Source organism: Falco peregrinus, chromosome 3 (genome assembly GCF_023634155.1).
Source record: "Falco peregrinus isolate bFalPer1 chromosome 3, bFalPer1.pri, whole genome shotgun sequence".
Taxonomy (NCBI): domain Eukaryota; kingdom Metazoa; phylum Chordata; class Aves; order Falconiformes; family Falconidae; genus Falco; species Falco peregrinus.
Window position 1 is genome coordinate 109,471,376 of NC_073723.1, and position 24,900 is coordinate 109,496,275.

A 24,900-nucleotide genomic window follows, 5' to 3' on the forward strand; every position below is an offset into this window, starting at 1 on the left:
GCAGTTTTACTCCCTGCTGCCAGGTTGAACATATACTGCACGTAAGTAAGTGCGTGGAGACGTGCCACACGGTGCAGCCCATGGAGGATTCGCACCAGAGCAGATGTTCCCTGCAGCCTGTGGAAGGGACCATGCTGGAGTAGAAGTCCACACAGCGGATGGGGGAGCTGCTCCAGGGCAAATGGATATTTCTGAAGAAAATGCAGCCCCCCAAGGACCCCCACTGGAGGGGGCGTTTCCCAAAGGACGCAGCCTGTGGGGATCCCATGCTGGAGCACTGGGAAGGTGAGGAGGAAGGGGCAGCTAAGGGAAACCACTTTGTACTGCCCTTGGCCCCCTGTACCACTCTTGGGCAGGGGTGGGGGCGTGGGTCTGGAGTGAAAGAGTGAAATTGAGTCTGGGAAAGGTGTTGGCTTAATATCTATCTTTTTGTTTCCCACTACCCACATTTGTTTAAATTGGCAATAAGTGAAGTTAGTTTTCCCCAAATAGTGTCTGTTTTTCCCACAAAAGTAATTTGTATGGGACTTTATTGTCTTTATCTCAGCCCAAGAGCTTTCTCACTCCTGTTTTTTTCCTATTTTCTTCCCCTTCCCTGCTGAGCGAGGAGAATGAGTGTGCAGCTGGCTGGGATCTTTGCCGTTAGCTGAGGCTAACTCCCCACAAGTGCATCAGGAAAAGCTATCCAGTGTAATTTTTTCCTGGTACTGTTCTGCAAGATCTCTGCCTTTGAAAGGTCTTCCTGCCTGTGGCAGGAAAAAAAAAAAAAGATGCATCTCAAGGTCTCCAGGAAGGTCCCAGCTGTTCCCAGGCCACTGGTTCAGAGCAGATCCCAATGCAGAGAGCTTGTCAGGGGTTTTTTTGCTAGCTAGAAGGAACTGATGGGAAATCTTGTTCTTGAAGGTGTGCTGCTCCTAGATGGGGAGAAAAAACACCTCTGAGCTCTTCCTTCAACCTGCAATGTTTAAGTGGTGAATAATCGTGTCTTCTGTGAAGTCTGGCAGTGAAGCACGCGCAGAAGCTCAGCCTTAAACAGGCTCTATCCCACTGTGGGAATGCCTCTATTCCTGCTCTAGGTATCTGATGATTCAAAACCAACAGAAGTTGTCCAGGTAAAATTTTACCCGCAATACTTGCGCTATCTCAAATGAAACAGCCTGACTGGATGAATCAGGTGTAGGGATGGCTTGAAAGAAGGAATTAGGCAATGAACAGAGGCAGGTTCTGGAATGAATGGTTGAGGCACTTTGCATCTGCTGGGGAGAGCAGTGAGCATGTTTCAGGGACACAGCCCACTATCATCTGGTTACTGGCTGTCAGCCTTCTAGCAGTGACAAAGGGGAAGCTGCAGCAGGAAAAGTAATTGGCGGCTCTAATTGCCCTCCGCTCCCTGCCAGCCTCTGAAGCAGCGTGTGGGTGAAGGGGGATTTTTTTTTTTCCCCCTTCCAGCCCCACATTGCAGGGCTCAGCCAGGGACTCTGTTGTCCCACTGGGTGTCTTTTGTGTCCTCCTGGGCACCATTGTCAGCCTTTGTGTCCCGTTACCAGCTGGTTCATTTTCTTGGTGGTTTTGTATGGCTGAAGTGAGCTTTGAAAGTCAAAAGATAGAGCAGAGTGCCAAATGGGCTCCAGCTGCACATTCCTGTATCCAGGCATGCTAGCAATGGTGCGGACTCAGGTGGCGATGGAGGAGGTGGCCAGCATTGCCCATCTCAGGCATTCAGAAAGCAAGAGTCAGAAGCCTCAGAAGAAATATTCAATATTGGAGACAGCTGGCACATGTTTTTGAAGGTTTTGCCAAAATCAGTCATAGAGATTTTTATTCTTCCCCGCCCCCCCCCCCCCCCCTTTTGTTTAACATGTCATCATCCCCTGACCTCAGGATTTGGGATTTTATTGAAAAACTGTTGATCAGCAGATCTGTGATATAAGTCAAACAAAAGTCTATAGAAAGGGAGAATGCTGCTCCATGCTACAGCATGGGATGTACTACATAATGTTCCATGAGGATTTGTCAGGGCCCGGAGAGAATTAATGGCCCAGACCAGCCTCACCCGAAGCCTCCTGGCAACCTACCTGCCCTGCCTGCTGGCCCAAAGGGCTGCAGTTAAGCTCAAGACCTGAGCCTTTCGTCCTTGCTGGAGTGGTAACACTGCTGGTCCCTAATGCAGCCATATTCCCATGGATTCCACTGATCCTGACCCTGACACGTGGACTTGCCTCATCCACACCAGCTTCCCTGGTGATGGAGACTCTTGATGGAACCTGGCCACAATGCCTGGTGCTGTGCTGCTCACTGCACGTGGCTACTGAGGGCTGGGTCCTGGCTGGTGAGGTCCCTGCCCCATTGCCCGTGCTACTGCCCTCAGCTCCCAGCTCACCATCCCTCAGGAACTGGAAAGCCCTTTTGCTCCCTGACAAAATTTGATCCGTTGGATTTATTTACTGCATTTACCAGAAAACCTTCTTCAACATGCCAATGTGTTGATGCAAAAATATCCTGCTCCTGGAGTTATGCAGACAGCAAACATACATGTGTGAATGCCACAGCCTTACTGGGTAACTGCAGGTCGTTAAACTAGGTGAGGCTGTCCAGTCTTCCTGCCCCTGAAAAACTACAGGCTGCCTGCTCTGCATCACGAGATCTTTTGACAGTTACCTCCATCTGCAGGTCCTGGAGTCCTGTGATTAGTGGCCACCATGTCAATAAAAATCTGTATTTCTAACCCTCTTGGTTACAACATGGAAATGCCAGGCTAGAGGTTGGTTCTAGAGAAAAAAAAAATAAAATGAAAAGCCAGAAATTTACTCCTGGCCCTGACGAACCATCCGTTTATGTTTTAGATCTGCTGATGCTGAAATTAGGTTTTTTAAACGCTGGAAAATTCCCTCCACTTTCTGGAGCATAACTATGGCAATGTGGCACATCCCATTGCCTTCTCTAAAGCTGCACCGAGATACTCTGCACTTAGATTTTGCAATTCCAGCAACATATATTAAAACATTTAGGGTATATATTAAAGAGTGTAGTATCCCAAGCAGGGATATGTAACATGTCTGCTTCAGGGAGAATTTCATGCAACCAGAAGGGCTACTGTCAGCATGTGATCAGTGATGTCTGCACTGTTAACAAGACCCTGCATGAGAGTGAGATGCTTGGGGACATCAGTCACGGTGGCAGTGCCTGTCCCAACCCGGGCATCCCTCCAGCCTCTGCCAGGCAGCAGCAGAGCCCTCGTGTTTCAGGTTCCTTCTGTTTTTTCCTCGGCTGCAAAGCAAGATAAAGACTTTCTCATCTCGGAAAGGGAAAGGTGAATGTTAATTCCCATCAGTGCTCTCCTAACACAAACAAACAGGGAGAAAAACAGTAAAAGTGAAAGTGTGAGCTGCCTTATTTCATCAAACTGCCTTGGGCCGCAGGGAAGCTACCTTTCCCTAAGGATTTGGGATGACCATGTGCCTCTCTGCAAGGATCTTTGCTATATCTACTGCAGATTTAGCTCAGCGGAGAGGAACTGGAGGATGATGGCATGTCCCTGGCTTCCCTTTGGCAGGCTGGTGAGATGCTTTTGTGCCGCTGAGAGATGCTGGGTCGGTGCGGGGGTGTGCAGCTTCTGCATCCAGCTGGATTTGCGGCTCTCCCAGCTCCTCTCTGCTGCTGGGAAGACACAGTCAAGAGACAAAAACCCAGCACAAGCAGAAGAAAGACTCTGATGTAAGAACCCCTTCGCACCCCGTGCCCCGGCTCTCATGCGTACTTATGGCTTAAAGACACCTTTGTGTGTTCTCGGCTGAGCGGGATGCTGATGTTGGCTCGGGCCACGGGGGGGGGTCTGGACGCAGGGCAGAAAGCCCTGCCTCGCCACAGACCAGCAGAGCCCCTAAAGCCTTGCCAAAACCCTCTTGTGCTGGGTCTGAAAAGGGCTTTCCTCAGTCCATGGAGCAATAGCGAAGCCGCCACCACCCCACATCTGTGCAGATCGCAGCTGGATCCAGCTTTTTCTCCCTTTCCCCTTTCACACACGTCTCAGAAGTCTGCAGGGAAGCTGGATTTTTACTGAGCCGTTTCAAAGCTCTCTCATTAACTGCTTGCCAGCAGCCAGTTCTCTGATAATGGGTATCGCCTCTGGAAATTGCAGCCCCATAGCAACAAGGAGTTTAATGGCTATTATTCCTAAATGAAGGACACAGTTCCAGTAATCCACCTCTTGCCTCTAGCAAAGTCCTTTAGTTATTATGATTTCCCTCCACAGGTAAGGCAGAAAAATACACACAATCACAAGTATGTTAAAAAGACACCACCTGGCCTGGCGGGGTAATTTGTAACATTTTGAAATACTGCTTCTTTTTTTTTTTTTTTCACAGAGCCAAGTGAAGATACGGGAATCCTTACGAGAAACAACAGGGAATCTGATTTCAAGGGTAGGACTCGTTTCCCCTGATTTCTGACAGAGACTTTTGGGACCCGGTTCCCGTGCTTGTCCACTTTCAAGTCGAAGAAATTTTCCTGCATGTCCCATCATATGGCAACACGTGCTCATTGCTGCTGTACTTTCTCTGTGCACCTCAGCCAGGCTCTGCCCTTTCTCCAGCCCCTTCAGGCAGTGGAAGATGCTATCAGAGCCACCTCAGCCTCCTCTCCTTCTTCAGACCAACCCCAGCTCTCAGCTCCCCTGGTGTCCTGTGCTCCAGCTCCAACCATCTCAGAGACCCTTCTCTGGACCCGTTACAGTTCATCAGCATCTCTCCCACACCAGGGTGTCCCAAAAGTAGGCATGGTACTCCAGGTGTGCCCTTATCTGTGCGGAGTAAATGGGAAGAATCACTTTGACTCACCAGCTATGCTTGCGTTAATACAGCCCGGTGCAAAGCCAGCATTCAAGACGAGGACAGAAAAAGCTGGAAAGATCACGTACAGCTCTTTTGCACCATCCTCATCCAGGCAGGCAGCACGCATGGCAGCGACAAAGATGCTTCAAGGCATCCTGAGGGGCTCTGGGCCCCGGAAGGCACTCAGGCTGTTTTTCTGTCCCCAGTAAGTCCAAGCCAACAACTTCCCTCTCCACAAGACAGACACACTGACCACCCTCCCCTACTGCAGGGATCCTTGGTGCAAGTCTGCTCATCCCTGTCCCCATGAGCTCCATGCCACTGGCTCTCCCAGGTAAATTCCCTTCCCCATGGATTTCTACCCACGTGGTAGCTCCATCACCCCTGACATGGCCAGCGGGGGTTTTTTTAGCTTCCTTGGACACGGTAAGATGAATATCCTGACCTGCTTCAGCCAGAATGAGTTAAAACTATAGGTGGTCCCAGCTGTCCCTATGGCAGGTAGTGGCCTCATCCTGCACATGCCCAGGACCAGCCCATTATTCTCCTTTCCTGCCTCCCCTGTGCCACCTTCCCCCACCCTGTCACCAAGGGGGAGACAAATCAGAATCGTTTGGAGCTGTGGAGAGGGCTGGTAAAATTGGAATGGCAGCTGGCTGGGGTGGAGAGACAGGGTTTAGAGAGGCTACAGGGTGGGGTAGAGCTGGCAGCCTGAACTGGAGGTGTGCATGGATAAGCAGCAACCCCAGAGAGGGCTGAGAGCAACCAGCAGAGAAGATACTGGCTGGATGCAGCATCCAGTGCACATTCTCCAACCAGCCTTCTTCATCGCCAGGGAAATCACAACACCCCAGGGTCATCCTTTGTCCCAAGTGCAACTCCCCCCAGCAAAAGCACCATCATCCTGCAGGCTGGGCAGGGCAGAGGGGAACTTGCACGTGGGAGTGGTTGTGTGTCTGTGACGTTCGGTGCACAGTGTGGACAGGGGAGCTTCTGGAAGCAGCTTGGTGAAACACTTGTCCTGGGGTGCACCAGCTCTGGCGGAGAGGACAGGGCACACAGCCACAGCACCCGACCCCTGTGGCCACCTGTGTTCACCAGGCTCGATGGCACTGCACGTCCTAAGAAATACACAGCTTGGAGGAACGTGAGTGGCTTAGAAATATGAAGTTTCTAAGAGTGTTTGTCTCTGCAGATGGCTTTTGGAACTCTCGAGGTTGCATCACCTGCCTTTCTTCTGTGCCAATGGGGCTACAAAAGCTTTCAACATCTTTTAATGGAAGCAGCATTTCTCCCACAGTCATCATGGGACTCCAAGAGCTGGGAAACACTGACTATTATAAGTCATAATAACCTTTTTATTGTATATCCTCTGTAGAGTGGACTGAAGGCTTGAGCTCTGTATCTCCCTGAAGAGCCACCTAACCCAGCCAGGCAATGCTGGCTGGGTACCAGTGTGACCACAAGGAAGGGTTTTGTAGCAGCTGTGCACCTCTTCTCAGCAGAGCAGTATCCCATCATGTTACAGGACGCTGGAGCTGGTGCCTGAATGCCTCCCAGACTGACTTTCAAGCCAGCTAGATACCAGTGCACAGTTAACCCCTACAGCCCATTTCCATGGTTGTGCAAACCCAGTCACCGCAATTTTTTTAAGTCTTAAAAACACAGGTGGAAAAGCTGCAGACCCAGTGGTGGCTAATGCAGGGAGGCTTCCCCTTCTACAGCCCACACGACCCGGGTGGGGGGGAGGGATTTGGGCAGATGCTGAAGAAGGATGCGCAGGGCTCCCCAAAGAATGGGTGCAGAGGCTGGGCTCTCTGTGGTGGGGAATGACCTTCCTGAGTCCTGGTACAGCTGGTGGTGGCAAGGCTCATGCAGCCCCATCACTCGCCAGGCACCCCAGCCTCTGCCAAGCCACACACCCACAGCACAGAGCCTGCTGGGGGCAGAGGCAGAGCGATGCTGCCAGCAGCACCTGCCTGCACTGACCAGGCTAAGAAGGTGTGGGCACCCCATTCCCCAAGGAGGTGACACCAGGATGCCTCCCCTGCAGCCTGACCCTAGCTGCTGGGGGCTGAAGCAGCGGCGCCCTGCTCTGCCCTGCCTCCGGGTACTTTAAATAGGTCAGCAGCAGGTGACTGGATGAAATTACCCTTCATTTTATTGTAAGGGAGCTGCAGACGAGGTCCTTCCCTGTGGCTAACAGCAGGGGTTTTCAGTGGCAATGTAATGATTTTAATCCAGCAGTTTTTATTAACTCCTCACGCGCCGTGTGCCTGCACTCGTTCAGCCTTGCCCGCCAGCTGGGTCAGAAGGATGCTGTCACTGCTCGTAAACGTGCACAGGGAGATGTCCCAGACATCACTGTGGGCCACAGTGGTACAAACCCATCACTGGGGAGCCTTCTGTAAAGCTCTGTTACAGCCATCACTGTAAACCCTTCTCCTGTGCTCCCCTGACTCACAGAGACCAGTAGTCAGTGGGGAGGTCTATAGGTGAAGTGCCAGCTTAGCCTGGAGATCAAAATCTCTCCATTTTTGGAGGTAAACAGAGAACAATGCTGGTCTTCATATGTCACTGGGTGCCAGCAGACTTGTGCGGTGGCAGAGAGCAAGTGGGGTTACACTAAAGGTCATAGCTTGAACATCAGGATACGGACATTGTGGGTGCAGCAGGACACCATGGGAAGCAGGGGTTGGGGTGGAATGGTGGACAAAATCAGGTCTGGTGGTGGGTGAACATGAGGGCTGGGATGCCTCTGGGGAAAAAGAGCAGGATGAGGGCTGAGAATTAGCCCAGAGCTGGAGCAGGCTTGTGGTGTCAGGTGCTCAGTGAGCTGCATGGGGCAGAAGGACAGTAAATCATGATAGTGTGAATCAAAGAGGACTGATTTGTCTTGTCAGAGGTGAGAGAGCCCTGAACAATGCTGGGGAGAACCATCTCCGTTGGGTTGTGGTCTTGGCTGTGGTCCCTTCTGCTCCTACAGGAGCCAACACTCCCATGGTTATCCCTTCTCTGCCTTCCCAACAGACAAGGTGATGGTGATGGCTGAGAAGAATGGGGTCAATGAACATCAGTATCTTGGTCTTTGAGTGTGTGCATGGACCTTTCTGCAAGGGAGTTCTAACTCACAAACCTACTCTAGGAGAGCACAGCACCACCGAGGTGTCCGCTGGTCACCTCTGGAAGAGTGGAAGGTAAAGCAAGACCTCCCCCTTGTGCTGAGCTGTCACATCACTGCTTCTTTTAAAACAAATGCTGCAGATGTGGAATTATTAAAGGAATAGCCTTGTGGAATCCGGAGAAGAAAATTCCTTTTGCTTCCACAGGTAGGACAAACTTACTCAGGTCCTGCAACAGCACAGTGGAGACACTGTGCCTCTTCTGAGCTGGGTTTGGGTTTTCCCTGGCTTTTCCCATGATGCCCTTCAAGCTGGAAGGGACCTTCAGAAGTGATTTAGTCCAACCTCCAGCTCAAACCAGGGTCAGCTCTGATGTCACGCCAAGTTACTCATGGCTGTCTCCTGTAAGATCTTGGAAACCCCCAAAGTATTCTGGTCTTCTGACAAGTGCTTTTGTATCAATATGGCTCTTTTGAATTCTCCTTAAGGAAGAATTAATTGCTGAAAGAGATAGCCATTGACTATCTTGGCTTGGGTTTTAGGGATATGACTCAAAATCTTACTAGTTTGCCCAGGTGAGAGCCTGAATGTGCTACTTGGACACTGTAGAGTGGCATCTCCTGGCTCTCAGCTCGGGATGAGAGTGAAACTGAGAGTGCAGTGGTGAAACTGAGGCACAGAGGACAGGAGGCCACCCTGCTTCCACTGTGGCATGGATGCACTGAGACACCGTGCTCTTCTTTACCGATGCAGGAGGATTTCCTCCTTCTATTGCCATGGGAGGAGTGCAGGCATGAGCAGGCTGCATGCCCAGGAATCCCTGCGAGGTGTGATGTGGGTGATCCATGCACTTAGGGAAAATGGGGAAAGCCACCGTGCAGCTGCTCTACTCCAGGATGGCCAAGCAGCATGAGTGCAACCCTAAGATATCTCCTACAGCTTCCACAAAAACTCAGGCAAGGAATAACTGCCACTTCTGAGCCAGTCTTGGCTACATTTGAGCCAGCCCCTAAGCTTCAGAGTAACCTCTGTTAATGAGATTATCCTAATTTATGTAAGTATGGTCCTTTCCATTTTGTTTATCATTTCCCCTGCCTTTAGGCATTTGCTCGGCCGGTGGGATGTGGCAAGGGAACAAGCCATGAACTCAGGAGAGCTGGAGATGAGAAGGTTTTTAGGGAAGGAGAGCTTGGAATACCTTTGGAGTTTAAGCAGTAAAAACCTGCCATTCCCGTTAGAGGGGCTAGGCTTGTTTGCAGTATGCCTACGGACTAGGTTCACAACCACAAAGTCCCTTCCTGATCTATGCTCCTTTTCCACAGCTACAGGGTTTGTTCCCAGGAGCAACTAGCTCCACGTGATGCCTTTTGTGCTGCTGTAGCGGCAATCCCACCTCATGGCAGCATCTCCTGTGGTTCTGACATACGCAGGCTGGCTGCAGCTGTGGGCTTGGGCTGGGTGGATGGTTCTGCTCCATTGCACGTGCCACCCTGGAGGCCCAGGTGACCTCTCTCTGTTCCACCCTGCAAGCTGCCACATCTGCCTTGGGGGAAGAGAAGACCTTCAGGCTGTTGCCCAGGGGAGATGGGTGGCACATTCTGCAAGAGCAGACACACCGTGGCCATGCGATCTAGCTGCGCTCTGTGTTTATTTGGTCTTCACTGCCCTATTTGCTTCAAGTTCATGAGTTCCCATTGCCACCCTACAGTCTGTCTTCAGATACCTACGTAGGAGAAGAAAGACACCTTCAGATACCTACTCAGGAGAAGAGGTAGCCAGCAGCAGTCTCTGATGTGCTGTTGCAGGATCTAGGTGAGTTTGTCCTACATGTTGAAGCCAAAGAGCATTTTCTTCCTTGGGTAATGCAAGACTATTTCTCTAGTACTTAACACAGCCTCTGCCAGAGGCTTTACGTCGGGAGGTGGAAGTGTGAGACATTTGTTAAAATTTTCTAGGGTCACAGAGCAGTGCTGCGCTCTCTGCAGCCTGTCAGAAGATGCCACCAACTAGGCTGGGCTGTCCTTGCACCCACTACCTTAGCAGGGCTCTCTTCCCTCTACAAAGGCAGTCGGGGTGTTGAGCCCACAGCCAATCCTACAGGAACAGCCTACGGAGCATTAGGTTTAGCCTTCGTGAGACTCCTGTTAATTTCTTGTGCTTCACCTGTCCAACAGGGAAAGTGTGTTAGCTTAAAGCTGACAACACTAAGCTGTTTATCATTTGCACGTGATAAAAATACTAAGCACCAAGCAAACTGGGTAGAGGGGAAAGAGGAGCCCAGTGGTGGGCTTGATGTGTGTTGCAAAATGGCTTTAGCTCTTCTTCAGCCACGGTGGGCAGGTCTTGACAAGTTTTCTGGCAGCCCTCTACAGAGCTCAGAGCTTATTACAGGGTCTGGCTTGGTCCATTGAATCATGGAATGGGTTGGGAGGTACCTTTAAAGCTCACCTAGTCCAACACCCCTGCTGTGGACAGGGACATCTTTTGCTAGATCAGGTTGCTCAAAGACCCATCCAGCCTGATGGGGCTTCTCAGGGCATTTTCCAGTCAGGTCTCAAAAACCTCCGAGAACAGAGACTGCACAACTTCTCTGGACAACCTCCTCCAACACTTGATTGTACTCATAAAAACAGATGCACATTATTTCTTTTTCTGTGGAAATTTTAGATGCATGCCAACCTATTTCATAGCAGAATAGCCCTAAAAATGTACTTGCTATTTTGTAGGCAACTATAAATACTCGTTTCTGCCCTCTGCTACTTCCAGTCACCTCTTCTAACAGGCTAAAATCTACAGGTGAGCATCACAACAGGTAAGGGGTAGGATGGTGAAAGGAATCAGGGAGATGTTCACAGGGTTGCTCAGTCTTCAGAGCTGGGTGTTGGTACTTACACTTCCCAAGCAGATGTGTCCTGGTGGAGTTACTGGCGTGCTCAGGTGAGTAGCTTTTTTATTTCAATACTTTGGTTTCCCAGAAAAATTCATACAAAGCTGTTGCAACAAATCACAAGGAAGGAAAAAAGAACCCCAAACCCACCCAAACCCCCAAACCCCACAATAAACTGCTAAACTCCATGACAAGAAAGGGAGAAAATTGAGTCCTATTGTTTGGATGTCACATGCAGGGACCACTGGTCTCAGGAGATAAGGATGAAGCCCATAGTGATGAACAGTCATAAATGCTTCATTCTGAGAGAATATTTAAAGATAGGTGATCTGGAAAGAAAAACAAAGAATAAGCAACTATTATTGGGTTTTTTGTGTGGGTGGAAGGAATTATATTGACAAACAGAAGAGTTGAATCCTTAAATACAGAGAGTCGAAGATACAGGATAAATGTGCATGTGAGGGTAAAAACACAGATATTTCTGAACTGGTCTTGGAGAAACCGAAATATAGAATATGTCTGTTTACACAGTGGTAAAATTATTGGAGGCAGAAGTTGTGATGACCAGCAAATTCAACTGTACATGTTAGTCCCCTGACTAACTGTGCCCTCTGTAGCTGTCTTTCCCATGCTGTCAGTGGGGAATGTGAGGCTATGCTGTTAATTTTGGAGTGAGAAAAGGGCAGCAGAAATATAACCCCGGCCTTTTCTGGGTAAATGCAGTCTATCAGCTCCTGTCCCAGGGCTGGGGCTACTTGCTGTAATGTACTGCAAGATTTACATTGTCACTCGCTTTCAACCTCCCACTCAGTCATATGCAGTCACCAAGGCAGAGACACTGGGTAACTTGCCAAGTGACTGATGGTATGTGCTGATTTTCATATAAATTTATACGAATTTGCATACATCTCCCTCTCAGTTTGCATTCATTCCCTGTGATGCCTTTAAGAACAAGTAAAATATTGTCTGGTCTGAATGAGTCAAAATTTTCTGCTTCTCTTATGTTTTCTCTTTTGCTGATACTCATTTTTCAGCTACTAGTTGATTTTCTTCCTTTTCTATTGCATTTTTCACCTCCCTTCCACCCTTAGCTTAGAGCCCTTTTCTTTTTTTACACTGTATGAGTATTTATATCAAAACTTATTCTATCAGTTGGTCACAAAGTAGGGAATAGTATCCCAGACTGTGTCCCTGACCATCCAATTTACACAGCACTGCTCGGTCACAGGCTGATTTTAATACGCTGCTACATTTTTCATTTCCTTCCCTGTATAAACAGGTCCCAAGTACGTGTCCAAAATTCGCTTGGCGCAAAGTTTTGGGTAAGTATAATTCTACACAAACAAATATTGAAGACAAATGAACCTAACAGGTATTTGCTGTGTGGCTGAGGGAGCTGGATGCAAGGTTGTAGGCTGGGACTGCCTGTTCTGCACGGAGCAGCGTGGGTCTGGGTAAAAGCAGATGCTTCGGGAAATGTCTTAGAGGTCATAGTGGGACCCAACTGAGCAAGAGCTAATGCTGTATTGACGTTTTTTCCTAATATCCTACCTGAAGCTTTGTTGTCTCTGTGGCCCTTGTGTTGTTTGGTATCACCGAGAAGTGGTTGCTTTGCTGTAGCTGCCCTTCAAGTATGTGTGGGCTGTGATTTACCAGCCCCCCCAGCAACCTCTTTGTCTGACAACACAAAACAGCTCCTGTCCTCAGGCCATGTGTCCGAGACCCCTGACACCTCAGCCACCCCCTGACAGACCTCCCCTGTTCTTTTTTTCATATCCTTCTTGTGCCGGGTGGAGGGAGGGGACTCGGCGGATGGGCAGACACAGATGATTCAAGACGCAACATCAGGAGCCCTGAGCAGATAGAGGGATGTGATAACTCCTCCCTTCTGGTCCCAGTTCTAATGTAGTCCAGTTTGTGGTTTCCTTTATTTGCCATGAGAGTGCACTGTTGACTCATGTTCAATTTGTCCTCCTCCTGCTCCCGAGCAGGGCTCATGGATTGCTTCCCGGGCTGCACTGATGCCTGGGATTATCCTGCCCTGGATGCAGAGCTCTGCTGTCCTGGCAGCTGAACTTTGTGAGGTTCCTGTTGGCCCAAGCCTGAGTTAGTCGAGGTCCCTCTGGCCTGAAGCTCTGCCATTCATGCACCACCTGCTTCCCCATATTTACAGTTGTCTACCAATTTGGTGAGGGTGCATCTGTATTATTGCCCAGAAAGCATATGAAGATATCAAACTGTATCGGTCCGCTGCTTGATCCTGGGATACTGACTGTTACTTGACATCAGGCATACTTCAGCCTGATTGCACCCACTGATGGGTGGTCCATTCACTACTGCAGCCTTTAACTCAAGATTTGTCATTGTATTAGCTCAATGGCGTCCTCTCTTGAAACTAGTCTTCTCTTCCACCACCTTTGTGCTGCCTCCGGTGCCTCCCGTCCCACTTTCTCCGCTTACTACCTCAGCTAACACCTCGCTTGTGGGATGCTCTTCTTGGTTTGAGCCTGATCTCCCCATCCTGAGATCACTGCCACGTTATCTGCGGCTCCTGGATCACTGTCTCTTCCCATGATTTGTGATTGTTTGTCCTGGCAGGAGATGGGCTTAATAAGCATCCCCCATAGCCTTCCCTCCTGGGACCCCCAGGTACAGTCAGGCTTGGTGAGATGTGCACTGTCCCGCCAGGTTCAGGGATCCATAGCTGAGGTTAGGGAAGCCTGGATGCATTCCCACATGGCTCTGTTACCTCTGGCCAGGTGTTATCCCAGTTACCTGCCACCGAATTGCAGAGTAGCACGTGCCCTACGCGGTGCCTGCACGCTGCTCCACATGCTGCGGGGGAAAGGCAGGAGCCTTTACAAAGGCTGTACATGGCTTGCTTAGCTAATCATGAAAACCAATTAGAGGGAAAATCTACTTCAGTGACCAGGAGGGGACTATTTCCAGTCAGTGGGAGAGAGGGAAAGCGATGGTGATATTCTCAGACTTTCCCTTTTCAATAAGATTGTTGCCATGCTGAGGCAGTCTTTCCCTGGTTTTAAGTCCCAGGTGAAATACAGACTTATTTGTACTGATGCTCACTCTTAACCATAAAGCACAAACCTAATTAAGTACCTAAACTGTATCATCAAAGCCCTGGGAAAAAACTAAATATTATTGCAAGCTTGGGATGTAGACAGACACCAACAGGAACAGGTGAGGTCCTCCAAGGCAGGGCTTCCTTCTGAGCAGGGCACTTTGCACAGCGAGCTCTGCAAAAGGCGTCGTTTGAAGAGCTCACACCCAAACAGAAGTCAAGGTATTCCATTGCCAGAGAAGGAAGATGGTTTGGGGATGAGCCTGAAGGATATAAATTTGGAAGAGGACCTCTTAAGTCTAATCCCAAGGGAACGAGCAAGTGCATTTCATCTGTGATTAAGGAATGAGGAGGCTACTCCTCAAGTTAACATTAGTTACTCCCACCCACTCTCTTCCAGGGTAAGATCCAAACAAGGGGAACAGTGAGCTTTTACTGACAGTATTAGCAAATACAAAAATACAGCCCGGACATGATGCTCAGGAAACCCAGCATCAGCCACCTATATGATGAAAAAATACCTTTGACTTTAAATCGACTGAATTGAGGAAGAAAAACAGAGAAATATTTCTGTTGGCAGGTAAATGCAGCTACACTTACCTATGCAAGCTTTAGCTACAAACAACATTTAACAGATGCTTAGAGTTAGTCTTCTGAGCTATGTACCTTTTAATTAGCAATTTCCTTTGCTGTTTTTAAAACTCTAGGAGGGCTAACTGTAGATGTGATCTCTATCTAAGAAAAAAACATTATTTATAGCCCTACTCACCCCTCAAAATCCATTCCTCCTCCTTGTTTGGAACCAGACTTTTTTGTTTCAGGTCACATCAGTGCCCCTTTGACTGTTTTGCCCACAGAATTGCTCAGGTTATTAACAATTTGGTGTCTTCCCTTGTGCATCCCACAGCGGACAGCGGATCAAGAAGGGTTAAACCATCCTTGAAGTGTGCAGGGAACGTGCTTGACTTTCATTACTGGTTATGGCATGTAAGACAGAGAACCCAGCATGTCTTCTTTAAAGGAAAATTGTGTTCCTCTGCCTGCTTTAAGTGTGTCAGCAAACCAGCTGTGAAGGATGCAATTTACTTAGTCTTTCAAAAGCCTTTGTCAAAGTTCCTTGCTAAAGTCACAGGGAACCAAAAGCATCTCATGGACTCAGCCACAGGACAAACTCCAGCCAGCCAGGGGCTACAATCAGCGACTCCCCCAGTGTGGTGCTGCAGACCCCCGTAGGAACCCAGAAAATGAGACCCTGCTCTTCACATGAAATGCTTTCTTCCAAATACCACAATCCATGGTATCCATCCTGCCTTTCCTCATGGCAGAACTGCACAAGTTGTCTTCAGGAAGGCACAAGCTGATTAAAAAGACATGACTGACAGCAGTAAAAACTGTTGCTTGCACAAAGACCAGTGGCTCAGGTGGCCTGACAGCAGAAAGCCTGGCAGCTCTGGCAGCCACACACCACCATGTACGTGCCATTCCTCCTCCTGTTGCCCCAACAAAGAGACCAGACCCACAAAATGGCCCAAAATGAGAAAACAGGCAGCAGAAAGTATCCTCACCTAGGTACAGAGGGTGAAGCAAGTGAATTTCTAAAGCAAAAGGTCACACTGCAATAAATATGGACTCCTGGGTCAAAGCTACTGTCCAAAAAACCCTTCTCCTGCCAGTCAAGAGCATCCAGGAGGGCACTGTGAGGACACAGTGGCTGATGCTCCTTGTCCTCCACACTGCACACAAGTGATCTTGTGGAGACCACCGGGGCACGTGCATCCTGGTGTTTGTAAGTGTGCGTGGGTGAATGCAGGTGGGCAGAATCAGTTTCCTTAGACACTTAAATTAAAATCAAATCCTTTTCTGCTTCCTTACCATCTCTGGAGTTCTGGTGAGCTCACGACATACAGTCAGTGCCAAGCTCCTTCCCGGGCTCTGCATTAGCTTGCAGGACAGAGCCTTTCTTTTGCATTCCTGCAAAGGTATGACTCTCCTTGGGGCTAGTTTGCATGGCTGAATGGAGATATTTTCTCCACAAAGGGCTCTGTCCTTCTTCCCTGAACCACAGGGTGCTTGTTCCAGCTTGCATGCAAATCTCAAGGAAGATGTATTTCTGCAGATGTTTTCTGCAAAAAGCCAAGAGGTGAGCAGGCCCAGTGCCTCCCAAGGGGTTAGACAAAGGCCAGGCTGTCTCGTCTGAGGATACCTGACAGCACAGGGTGAAGTAATAGGTCTCTAGGGAAAAAATAAAGCCTCCCACTTCCAAACTCCTATTTGCCTTTCCCTGCCTCCAGACAGCAAGCATCTGATGGGAAAGATGAGAGGCAAGGACCTGGAGAGCAGGGAGTGAGACTGAGAGCTTGGGCAGGGTTGGAGGTGCTGCCAAAAATCTGTTTCTCCAGGCAGCGAGAAGGGAGCAGTTTAGGGCTGAGCAGGACACACATTTTTCCATGATAAGATGGAAGATCATGGGAGGCCAAACACCGTAAGTCACAGACCGAGCAGTATTTGAATGCATTGCCCAAAGCCCGTGCAGTGCTCACCTCCTCGGAGAGCTGGAGCTGCTCACCCCAAGTCACATGGCACGAGGGGCTGACGTGTGTCCTTTACACACAGTGTCCATCGCTGGAGAAAAACTGCACTTGGCGTTCTGTGACAATTAACTGGGGCTGCGGGGACCCACAGCACCACTCTGTCTGCACCCTCTGTGTCTTTGGACATTTGGAGTCTCCTTCCTGCAAGATCCTGCTTGTTCTGCCTTTGTTTTACTGATACAGAAAGGGGGTAGGACCTACTGCACAGTAGGAAAAGTCAGCAGCAGTGACGTGGCCAATGACTGGTCAGATCCAGGTTGGATTCCTGCTCTTCTCTACATTTCTTCAGACCATCCCATGCTTCAGGGCCAGAGGGAACCAATGGGTCCGTGTAGTTCAGCTTTGTACTAGTACAGGCTATTGCATTTCACTCCAATGTCACACCCAGAGGCTCCAACTACGCCTTGTCTTCTCCAGGGAGCAAACCTCTGTGCACCACAGATGGTGAGGGGCAAAGACCGATGTGCAACCAAAAGCAGAGCAAAAGAGAGACATTCTGGTTGAGCCCAGTGGCTGCGTGGCAAGAGGTAACCCATGAGGACCGGGCAGGGAAAATACCTTTATCAGATCAGCACTGATACAAGGAAACCCTTCCCTCCCTCCCGCTGTGGTAGTACTGGCTTATGGAGTCAGCCCAGAAGGCAGAGCAAGGTACACCGTGCTCTGTGAAGGAGAAAAAGCTGCTGTCCAAAGCCCCAGACACACCCCTCGTAGGGGATGATGGTAATTAAAACAGCTGAGCCTCAGTTATCCCTTCAGACCTTCTGCCGCTGAATTGTCCCACCGCTGTGCAAAGGATGCAGAGCACGGAGGAGGCTGGAGGACATAATCGGAGGCTGCCACTCATTTTAGTCCTGGCTGCACCCCTGTGCGGTGAATGTCACCTTGAATGTCCCTCGTCACTCTTCAGCACAAAAATGTGTATTTTCTCCTTGCTGGGTAATGTCTTTGGTGTACCGTGCTGGTTGACCATAGCTGGTCACCGGTTGGTACCCCAGTTTACTGGGGAGCTATTTCTTCCAACATTTTTCTTCGTGCCGAGCTTCACCCTGATACAGGAGAGCACCAGTGTTACCCTGTCACGTGGAGATCGGTGCTTTCATCCTGGCCTGAGGGATGCGTTTTCAGGACAGGTCAGAATACCCTGATAAAGGCCACCTCAGCCTTTCCCACTGACACAGATGCTCTTTACTGTGAAACACTGAACTCTTGTCCAGCATTGTAGACCTAGCCAAGATGACCCTGCAAGAGTCAGGGAAAGACAAAGAAAAAAGAAGAAAAAAAAAAAAAAAAGTGAATTAGAAAAAGTATCTTTTCTAAACAAGTTCCCAACACAAAATCCTGATCCTCCAATTCAGCACCACTGGAAAATGAAAAGATACAATTCTCTCCAGAGTAAAAACTGGGGGAACAAAAATCCCTTTTGGGTGGAAGGCGAATGATCAACAGATCAAAATCCAGCAGTTACCAAAGGCAAGGGGACTGGGAACGCTGACCTGCCGTTCCGAGCAGAGGTGTACCTTACCACCCTGCCACCACTACTGCCGTAGAGAGCTCGGAAGCAGAGAACAGAAGAGAAAACGGATTCCTGCGTAGAGCAATAAAGAGCTCTGTGCCGAGTAGGAGCCGCATTCATCCACACTCAGGCTTACCCCCGGTGCTCCGCTCGGGCCAGCTGATTGCTCAGGTCCAGGCTATTTGCTTCCCAGCCAGCTCGGGGAAGCAGCTTGGAAACATTTTGCCGTGTTCTCAATTACTTTTCAAGTAAGTCATTGAAGACCCTAGGTCAGCTCGAAACCTGGGCGAATTTTAACAGCGCCGCTAATGACAGCAGTGGGGCTGCACTGATGTGCACCTGCAGACACTCCACCGTTTGCTAGTGCTTCTGCTCCTCCTGACCCCTTTCTGCTTCATTGTAAGGCTGTATTGTCTTTGCACGGGAAGAGACATCCTTCCTCCTGTACAGGCCATTTTTAACCTTCATTTAATCCTAAATACTCTTCCAGGCCTGACTGCTTCTTAGAGTCCATCTCACCCCGGTTGTATACCTGTCCTGCATGAATACTAATATTCATTACAGAGCTTAGAAGCACCTTATGGCTTAATAAATATCTTTCTCAGTCAAGGGAAAAGATTTAGACAGGAGTCAGCTCACACAGCAGAGGAAGCTGTTCTTCTAAAGCGCCTAACAAACTCATCAAGCCAGTTCCCATAGGAAACCAGTTCCACATGCATGTTGGCAAGCAGTAGGCTAAGGTAAAACATCGGTTTGTTGGATAAATTGCACACTGCGGACAGTAGGATGACATAATTTTGGGGTTTCTTCTTGTGAAAGGCTGAGGTTAGCTTAGGTCATATATATAAAATTATTTGTTAAGGAAATAAAGTTTTATCCTTGCTTACTGATTCCTAAACAGCACGGAAAAGGGGAGGGATCCAGTGTCATGTCTCAGAGCTGTAAGGAGTTAATATATTTATAAGCACACTCTCTAAAAGGTACTCGGTAAGGATGTGTAAGGTACCTCACAAATAATTCAACGTGTATACAAAGCCTGAAGCTGCCCAGCACATCCATGTCCCCTGGGAAGCATGAAGACAGTGAGGATGGAGGAGGTGGGGGAAGCAACGGGCTTGCGGGCAGCGCAGCGGGGCTGTGATAGCAGAGAAGCAAGAGGTTTTGCCAGCACTGGACTTCAGCCCGTATCCTTTTGTAGTTTGTAAACTGGTAATCCAAATCAATGCTTACTGAAGCACCACTGCTTTCTGTGAAAGGGGAGGCTGCTGAGCCATCAGACCACCCTGTGGTCCTTCTCGTGGCGCAGCACAAAGGTCTTGACTCTGCTCAGTTGGTGCAGAGACCAGAACTTCTTGTAAGCGATTTACTTTACTTTGGGGGAGATCAGGCCACCGCCGCATTTGGCACAGTTTATTTCTTTGGCTTTACTTTTACAAAGAGTAAAAGGAATAGATTCACCTTGCTCCCTCACAAAGAAACGCTGATGAGTGAGGCTGGCGCCTGAAATAAACAGTTAACAGCACAAAATGGACAAAAACGCAATAAATCTGTGGAAGGCAAGTTTCATAAAAAGGATTCCTTTTAATTGGGTCATGCAACTAAGGCTTGATGTGATGAACCCACTGTTAACTCCTCAGTGTGACTGGGGCTGGTTGTGTTAACTCCTTGAGGGGGGGGGACAATTCACCTTGTGGGTGCAATAGGTCTCAGGTCTGGCTCCCAAGTCACGTGCAAGAAATAAAGTCACACTTCATAATACCTTGATTCCAGCCTTGCTGGCCCTTGACATAATCAAACTGTAAGTTAAAGTCACTGCTAGAGGCATCATGGAACGTCTGCAGAAGGACCTGCAAATCCAGCACTTATCTCCACAAATTTCCCCTGTGGATTTCTGCTCTGCCAGCAAACTCTCCCACGTCTGCGTTTCTCTGAGGTGCTTGCATGCACAGCCCTTGCTACACGCTCTTTCTCTAGAGATGTACCTGCAGGCTTGGGGAATTTTCAGCCTAAAATGATGGCACAGGGTTCTTTTTTCCTGGAGGGATGTACCGTACAGCCTCAGCTGCCAGCGCTCCTGCTTGCTGCCCTGCCACCACGCCGGCTCTCTCCGTCACCACCACCAGCCTCTGCTCAACGCGGCATTTTAGCAACTGAGTCACTAACAATGGTGGGGTCAGAAATGGTCACTGTAATTAAGGTCTTTATTTTCCGACACGTTTCACTGTCAGGCATGCTCCTGAACTTTTGAACTTCCCTGTCACTGGGCTGGGACTCCTGGGGATGCCTTTCTGCTACGTTTTTTATCCTGCTGTTATTTCCACTTATCCCCATCACCTTGGTGCTAATGGATACTCCAAACCCACAGCTTGCAGCTTGGGGTGGTGAAATGGAAGCTCCGACCCTGATGCCACACGCAGATTCCTGGAGCTGATGGTGACCCTATTGCTGTGCCCGTGACTTTGTATCACGGGGGCTACCCTCAGCCCTACGAACCTGGACAATGCACGTTCAGTCCAAAACTTCATTGGTTTAAATGCCACCATCACAGAGATCGTAGAGCTATCCCTGTGTACGCCTGACATTTCTAAACACAATTTTTCCACTGGCAGTGACAAAGACTTTGCACTTTTGACAGAACACTGGCATGGGTTGCCTAGAAAGTTTGTGGAGCCTCCATCCTTGGTGATACCCAAAAGTCACCTGGACATGGTCCTGGGCAACCAGCTCTAGGTGGCCCTGCTTTAGCAAGGGGGGTTGGACCAAATGACCTCCAGAAATCCCTGCCAGGTTCAACCAGTCTGTGATTCTGTGAATTTCTTTTAGGTTCACTGAAGATTTGTCAGCCCAGCCCAGTGCACAGATGTACCGGTTGAGACTCACATCATTAAGCATGAATGGCCAAGTGCAACATGTAATTAAGCCGCAGAGCTCATCACCATAGGGTGCCTTTGTTGCTGAAAGTCGTCATGGGTTCAAAAAGCCATTAAGTGGATTAATAAAAGAGAAAATACCACCTGTTTTTAAAAAATCCATAAGCTACAGATGCTGAGATAACACACTGAGGAGGGCTGAAGAATAGTTTTGTTCTGTTCTTGCATCCACCCTAGGGTATCCACTGCTTGTCTGGGTGGGAGTTGTGGGGCCAGCTGGAGTGTTCCTGTAGGACAGCACGGTTGGAAGTCAAGCTCAAGGTCACTGTCCTCCAACCACTCCTGCCCTAGGGAGGCTTCCCCTACCTCCACTCCTGGAAAGCCCACGCTGCCACCCAAACTAGTCCTAAGGCTCTCCTATCCCTCACCTGCTGGAATAAGCTGCCTCTTAAGATTGCCGTGAGATTAATCTGTGACTGCCACGAGGCTTTCAACTGTTTTTTTTATGGGGCTTGTGGAGACTGTCTTTTCTAACTGGTACCTTCTCTCCGAGCGCTGATTTCCTGCACCATTAGCCACTAGCAGAGTATGTGGTTGGTTTGGTCTTCAAAGATTCATGAGTGAGGACTCAAGCCAAGAAAAATGCTTTCCCAAATGGTCTTTGAGACATTTTGTCATGAAGCCCTTGCTGCAAGGATTACATTTACTTTCTGGAAATGTTCCCACCACTCATGTCAAAACCTCCTGCTGTGATGTGTTAGAGCAAAGACTTCAGAGACTGTGCATCTTCTCTGACTCTGTGCCCAGAGCTTATTAGAATAGTATGACCTAAAGGTGATATATCATAATCACAAAATCACAGAATCACAGACAAGTTGAGCCTGGCAGGGATCTCTGGAGATCATCGCATCCAACGCCTCTGCACAAGCAGGGCCAGTTAGGACTGGTGGCCCAAGACCATGTCCAGGTGACTTGGATAGCACCAAGGATGGAGGCTCCACAACTTCTCTGGGCAACCTGTTGCACTGCTTGGTAGCCCTGACAGTTAAAAAGTGTTTCCTGATGTTCAGGATATTCAGGTGAAGCCTCTTTGTGTCAGTTTTTGCCCATTGCCTCTTGTTCTGGTACTGGGCAGCACTGGGAAGAGCCTGGCTGCGTCCTCTTTGCACCCCCACTTCAGGGATCGATACACGCTGATAAGGTCCACCCTGAGCCTTCTTGTCTTCAAGCTGAACAGTCCCAGCTCTCTCAGCCCTGCTTCACATGAGAGATGCTCTGGTCCCTTCATCCTCTTCATGGCCCTTTATTGGATTCTCTCCAGCATGTCCATGTCTTTTTGGGGTTTGCCAGAGAGCAGGGGGGCTGGGCTGATGTGAAGAAGGGACAGTGCTCACCATGGGATACAACAGTGACCTCTGTCATTCCTCCCTCCCACCACAGACCCCAGCCATGGGTTTTATATCACAGCCAGCACTGGTTTCAAGGGACCTGGCCACCACCTTTCAGGGCCCTGGTGTTCACCCACAGTGGGTTTCTGCCCTCTTGCTGTGTGCAATGCATCCTATGAGCAATGCATCTCGCTGCATTCAATGCATTCTATGAGCAATGCATCTCGCTGCGTGCGATGCATCCTGCAAGCCTGCAGGGCTCTTCAGATGAAAGAGGAGCATTCTCAGCTGCTCCGTTGTTAGTGGAGGCTGCCTTGCAAAGTTGAGCAGCTCTTCTCTGCCTCTCATGCACACCAGTAATCCCATCCTGGGCAGAGATGTGCAGTATGAAGAGGGGAGGTGACTCCTGCAGCTCTCTGATCCTCACACAGCTGGGCGTGCAGAGCAGCGGCTGCCATGCAGCAGCCTCTCCTCCAGCCCATCCTTCCCGCTTGCTCCAGGCCGCTGGCTGGCTGGAGGCAGCTGGATCGCATGCGTCCAGGCTGACGCTGAGTGTCAGCAAAACCGTGTGTGGACTGGCACCTTCATGTGATTTCAAGAGAAAGAGACCTGGCTTCGGCGTGACAAGTCCTGCTCTTCCCTTTCATCAGGGCGCGCTGGGTCAGGGCTGTTTCTCACTGCTCAGGTTTTTCAAAGGCTCTACATCAAAGCCAGCCCTTGGTTTCCTCTGTTTCTTTAAAATTATGACAATGGCCTTGTTAAATCACAGAAACCTTTTCAGCTTTTGTTTCTTTCTTTTCTTTCTCTCTCTGTGTTGGGATTTTTTAAAAATAATCTTTTCATTTGATAAGGGAAAGTGGTTGTTGGGGAAAAGGAATTTCTTCTATAATATTTCTTTAGTGTTTTGCTTATCAAAGCAATGGAAAAGAAGCACGAAGGAAAATGCAAGCAGATGGATGAATTGCTTTCCTATTTTATTTTTTTTATTATTATTTTTAATGTAGCTTTGGAGATGTGCCTTTGATTTTCTCACTCTCCTGCTATTTGCCCCCACCTTCAATCTTCAGTGCTGTAGCTGGGGAACTGGCCAGAATTACCCCAGTTGCCCATGGAGTATCCCTTTCATTTTTCTTGCCTCAAACTCCCAGCTTACAGGCTCCGAGAAAATTGCTAAAATCAAGAATTTCCAATATTTGCGCCAGGTTCCCTTGAACCCACAGGGACCTGCTGCACCTCTAAGGTGGCCAGACTCTCCTTGGGCTCACATTTCTGGTGTGAAATGTATGAGTAATTTGACCCAGACTGGGCATGTTGGGTGATGTTAAGTCATCTGGGTGCCTATTGATGAATCCTGTCAGCTCCCAGCCACCCACGGCATCCCAGCCCAGGGTACCACCTGCTTCCAGGCAGCTCTCTTCGGAATTTGCCATCTTTTTTCCTTTGGCTTACCTCCTTTGAAGTTTCCTCCCTCCTGACATGAAACTGGGAGTTTTCTCCTGACTGCTACCACCACCGCACCTTACACCACCTTAAGTTTCCAGCCAAAAGCTGGATGCTCTGTGAATTCACCCCTACCTTTCCTTGAGCCACCGTTATCCAACTGCTTAAAACATCTCCCGCCCAGGTAGTCTGAATCCCCCAACATAGCTACAGACAGTGGCCCTATCTCCTTCAGACCATCATTTTGTTTCTGGGTGAAGCATATCTTCTGGTCTGCTCTCCTAACCGTCAGCCCTTCTCCTGGAGCCCCCCGAGGGGTGTACCTGGGGTGGGAGATGTGCTGATGCACCACACTGGTCTCCTCACCACGCACCAACGTAGATCGAAAGAACCAAAGCTGACCCTGCCCCCGTTCCCCAAACGGCAGCATGTCCCCAGAGCTTTTGGGGGATTATTAGCAGCATTTGGGGAATTATTAGCAAGTATCAGCCAGAGAACAAGCTGGAGGGATGGGGAATGTGGGCTAGTCCCATCTACTCAGCACTGCTGGGGCTGCATGTGGGGAACTGCGGATGGTTTGGGGGCATTCTGCTACAAAGGGGGTGCCAAGAAAGCCTGCAGAGTCCAGTGGAGGGTCACTAAAATACCCCAGGGTATCAAACGGATGGGGTGTGAGGGAACTGGGTCTGTTTGGGCTGGCTGGGCATCCAGTTCGCTCATACAGGGTATCCTTCTTGGAGCACAGCGTGGGGCTTGAAGGGTTCGAGATAACAACAGGTTTGATTGGAATGTTCTAGATCGAATTTATAGCTGTTATTCCTGTTTAGCTATTAATTGGCAGGTTCCTGTGCTTGCCATGGGGCTTGCTTGCCTTACTGTATATTAATAGAGTCTAGTGCTCGTTAGTGGCTGATTTTTGCTTTTGCTGCTTGCTGTACCGCTGCACTGCTTGTCATTGTACAGTGCTGTGCCTGGGCACATTCTGATAACAGCCGTGGCACTGTGCCTGGGCTGGCAGCTGGCCAGGGCATCGCTGCTGTTCCTGTACTGCAAAGGATCTATCGCAAAGGTGTAGTCAAAAATCTCCAGAGATTTTTCAAAACTTGACCGGACAAGGCCATGAGCAATCTGATTTGACTTTGAAGTTAGCCTTGGGGAGGGAGAAGGATAGCTTATAG